At 26.8% G+C, this 5,362-nt stretch overlaps 1 long non-coding RNA gene across 1 annotated transcript in view; it reads left to right on the top strand.

Annotated features, from left to right (window-relative positions):
- LOC149030638 (uncharacterized) overlaps positions 1–5,362 on the top strand; it is an 84,513-nt gene that overhangs the window by 64,713 nt on the left and 14,438 nt on the right. The gene's annotated exons all lie outside the window — the stretch shown is intronic.

Here is a 5,362-nt window from a genome sequence, read left to right on the forward strand (position 1 = left end):
TTCTCTTATGAGGGGCCGAACGTCGGGTGTCGGTGAAAGTGTTTCTTACGCATTCGCATTTATACAGAGAGAGAGAGAGAGAGAGAGAGAGAGAGAGAGACGTGTAGTAGACTTACCAAACGAATGTTTATTTCTTTTATTCTTTCATTCTTTCATTCTTTCATTCTTTCTATGTGGACCACTCCTCTCACTGAATTATAACAAGTCGACGAGTTCGAGGAAATGCTTTTAAAGGAGTCCCTGACCTCTGAATGTGGGAAAGTTCGTTAAGTAATCCATCAATTTTGAACTTTTGAAGAGTGAAACTTTTTAGGTGGGTGAACGGGACGATCAAATTTGATGAAATTATATTTAAAAGTTGGTAGGGAGGAAAAGAATGAGATAAAACCCATTATACAGATTTCCCTAGTTTCGGTTTATTTACTTAAACAAAAAAAAAATATATATATAACAAGAAAATACAATAATCAAATAATTCAATAATCTTTTTAATTATCAGCGACAAAAATATCTTAGGATAGTTTCATGAGTTGTAAAATTGTATTAATCATCTGCTGCTGTCTAATGAAATCTTTGTACAAAGAAAAACATTGAAATTATTGAAATCAATCTTAAGGATTCTTATTTAATTAAAAGAAATTTCAAAATGGCCGTATGCATGAAGTTAATCCAAGAAGTTTGAGAAACGTAATTAATTATTTTCGTTTAATTCTTCGGATAACTAACATTCATTAGGAAATTCTTAACGAAGTATCATCTTCACGAGTAACAAGGACTAAACTTAAATACGATCTTTGTAAGAAGGTCAACTTGTTGTTACTCTTGAACACGATGCATAGAAAAGAGACAAATGAGCACACGAGTAGCGGGGGTAAGATTAACGTTATGGAGATTAATTTACTTTCATAACGAATAAACCTTTTTCTTTTCTTTTCTTTTCATTTCTTTTCATTTCTACAGGTTTAATATGGGTACGTGCGTAGGTGGATGCGTGTACGTGTTCATTTAAATCTAAACGTACGTATTAATTCTTGAAGAACTCATTATAAACGATTTATTTTCTTATTTAATACAAACATTAATTAAATTTACCGCGAAATCGTGATTTTTTTATTTTCTCTCAATTAACCATTCATTTTATTACCAACAATAAACGAATCAATTAAGAATAATTTTCCTTTCTTATATTCGACTCTATTTCTCTCTCTCTCCCTCTCTCTCCCTTTCTCATTTCTTCAAATCATAAATAAATAAATAAATAAATATAAGAAAATGAAATGGAATTAAAAAACAAAAAAATGATATTAGTGAGCTCAACTGGAAGGGACCTTTAATGTATTTTTTTTTTTTTTTTTTTTTTTAGAAAATTCTAAGAATTTATCGGCGTGTGAAATCAACACTCGCTGATCCGTAAATCGAATGAACGAACGAACGAACGAACGAAAAGGAAAATCACAGATCCTACGCGATACTTTCGATCTCTTTCTATTTTTTTTTTTTTTTATTCCTTCGATCTTCACCCAGATCGAAAAGTAAATCCTCCTCCTCCTCCTCCTCCTCCATCTCAACTCTCCCTTCCTCCATCGTTTCTTTTGATTCATCACTTTTCACTCCTCGACAAATCGAACGCACCGTTTAGCACGTAATTTATTGAAATCGTATGGAATCGGATCGTGTAACTTTACTTTCTTTTGATTCAAACTGCGAGGGTCATTGTTTTCACTTGTTCTTTTTCAAAAAAAAATAAAAAAAAATAAAAAGAAGTTCACAAATTACTATGTTTCTTTTTTCTTGAAAATTACAATCATTGAAGAATGGTCAAAAATTTGATTGGAAATTCAGTAAAATTCAAATATTAAGTATTGCGATCTCTGGGGCAGGGGTGTGGGGTGGCAAAATTCGACCTATTTACTCTAATTTTGAATTTAGCTACCAGATAGCGTATTCAAGTGCTACAGATCCCCATGTGTGGCGTAGCAATTTGACCTATCTAATCTAATTTTGAATTTAGCTACCAGATAGCGTATTCAAGTACTAGAGATCCCCATGTGTGGCGTAGCAATTCGACCTATTTACTCTAATTTTGAATTTAGCTACCAGATAGCGTATTCAAGTGTTAGAGATCCCAATACAGATTTATAATACTGTAATTAAAGAAAAAAATATACTCATTTACTTATAGATATAAATTTATAATTATAGTCACACACATTGAAACCAAATTTTGTGTAATTTAATAAATGTAAAAAACAATATTTAATTTATCTAATTATATTTACAAATAATTTCAATTTAACGTTGATACAAATTTATAATTATAGTCACACACATTGAATTCAAATTTTGTTTAAATTAATAAATGTAAAAAACAATATTTAATTTATCTAATTATATTTACAAATAATTTCAATGTAACGTTGATACAAATTTATAATTATAGTCACACACATTGAATTCAAATTTTGTTTAAATTAATAAATGTAAAAAACAATATTTAATTTATCTAATTATATTTACAAATAATTTCAATTTAACGTTGATACAAATTTATAATTATAGTCACACACATTGAATTCAAATTTTGTGTAATTTAATAAATGTAAAAAACAATATTTAATTTATCTAATTATATTTACAAATAATTTCAATGTAACGTAAGATATGCTATAAGAATATGTAATATATAGATCATGGATACAATTCCTGAAAGTCAGAGCTTATTGCCCCAGAGATAGAATTTCATTTTTGAAGTATCTTATCTGATGTTGAAACACGTACGAGACATATTACATCGTACGTATATATATATATATATATTTCGTTAAATCAAAGAGAGAAGTCTAGCAAGGTATATAGTCAGTAGCTTAAATATAATATCATTCGTTTCCTGTTCGATAACGAAATGCATACCTACGTTTAAATGAAATTGTTCAAAGTGATTCGTAAAATAATTCACGTGTCGTCTGTTCAAACAGACTTACAATCAATCAATTTGTAGTAAGATTAACAAAATCACGCGTTTACATTTGCTTAACATCGTATGTTTTACACTTCTATATATTATATACGTGAATAAAATTCTAATGAAGTACGAAAATACATTGAAGTTTAAAGTATAGGTCTTATATACTTACGTTGGCCTACTTGAAAGGAAATTTTCGTCTGGCACCTGTTAGAAAGTCGGAACGTCCTTTTTATTTCAAGATTATTCTACTCGGAAGTGTCTCTCTTTGCGATGTCTCGTGAACGTCGATCGAAATAAGAACATAAACCTTTTGACAACTTGTATGTATGTGTGTGAGGGTGTGTCTTCATAAATATATATATATATATGTTACGTTATGCATCGATGACATAAGCTTACCGATCAACCGTAACTCGATTGATCGAACATTTCAAATTTCTTCTTTCAATATTCAACTATATTATTATATTTCTTTGATCTTTTTATTATTATTTTTTTTCTATTTTTTTTCTCTAATTTTGATCAATTAAAATAGGATATTGTATGTTTAAATGAAATAATTATTAGTTAACTCAATAATATTTAATTATAAATAGAATTATTAAAAGTTATTTTAGATTACTTAAAATTAAATTTAATTTTTTTTAATTTTAGTTATAATTAAATTTATTGTAGATTGAAAAGTACAACAACAACAACAACAAAAGAAAATTGAAATATGAAATAATTTCCACGTATTTTTTTCGGATTTTATTAAAAATAAAATATACATAGATAAATAATATTCTACCTAATTTAATATAAGATCTAATGTAAAATATTACATTTTTATCTTTTAGAAATATTTTTATAATATTTTGTTTTGTTTTATTTTATTTTTTTCATAAATTTACGGTAACTTTTTAATTAATGCGAATTCATGGATTTCTTCAACTTTCTTTACGAGTCATTTATTATTACTAGAATAATAATAGATATTTCTTATAACCGGAAATAAATAATTACATAAGTGTATAAAAAAAAAAACAGATAAAAATATTTATAAAAATCGATAGAGAAATAGCAAAAAAAAAAAAAACAACAAAGAAATGATCGATTTTTCAAAAATAACTCATTAAAATATGATTAACAGGATGCAAACTAATTTTCACCAAAAGTGCGACAGATAATAGGATGACGAAGTGGACCCATTCTATTGTTTAAGGGTATTATGAGTCAGAGATTATTGACCACTCATGTGGGCGTATTCCTGTCTATGGTTAAACAAAGCATAAAGACTACTTTCTTCGATGAAAAAAAAAATATATATATATGTATAACATGTCATACATATATGTAACATGTCGAGATACTTATACTACTATATTTTTCGTCCTTCGATTTGAAACGATCTTTATTACGTTTTTGCCATAGATTCGAACGATTCCAATAACACACATCCGGTTTATAAAAGAAAGGAAAATTATATACTAACATTATTTATTCGAATAATTACATTATATATATATATATATATATATATATATATATATATATATATATATATTTATTAATATATAATATATTATTATACTAATATATAATTAATTATATATATATTATATATAATATATTTTATAATATATAATTAATGTAATATATATTATAATTATAATATTTTATTAATTAATTAATTAATATTAAAAATTAATATTTCTTATATCAATTTATTATAATTAATCGATATACAAATATCAATCTTATTAAAAAAATATACATATATTATTCTTATTTAATTTATTCTTCATAATCTCAACTCGAAATTATGAAAAATGTTTGTTTCACATGTTTTAGAAGTTTACATTTTTAAAAGTAAAAGATAAAAGATAAAATTAACAAAAAAAAAAAAAAAAAAAATAAATAAAACTCATCTTAATATTCTTCATAATACACATTCCAAGTAATAATATCAAGTTGGTTTTATAGAACAGAGAATATAATAGGAGGAGACGCCTAATTGCAGAGAGTTACAACGAGAAAGGTCTTCATTAGCATACAAGAGACACAATAACGTAAGTTACAAATATTTTCTTCTCGTAGACATTCCCCCGCGAGATAAACTATTCTTTTTTTTTAATCTTTTTTTTTTTGATTTATTGTTTAACAATTTAAAAATGTTACTTTTTTTTTTGCTTCTTACACAATTTACGAAGATCTGACGAATCAAAGTTGGTCGTCGTCGTCGTCGTCGTCGTTGTCGTTGTCGTGTTGTGTGCATCGATGATAAAAGAGAACAACACTGGTACTTAGAGTGTCTCTCTCTCCCTCTCCCTCTCCCTCTCCCCCCCCCCCCACCATCATAAAAGAGAATCCTGAGTTTATACCTGGTGGAGGTAACTTTCAGCTGGTAGGACTATA

This window comes from Polistes dominula, unplaced genomic scaffold (genome assembly GCF_049000335.1).
Source record: "Polistes dominula isolate Pdom_NZ unplaced genomic scaffold, Pdom_raw_medaka contig_77, whole genome shotgun sequence".
Taxonomy (NCBI): Eukaryota; Metazoa; Arthropoda; class Insecta; order Hymenoptera; family Vespidae; genus Polistes; species Polistes dominula.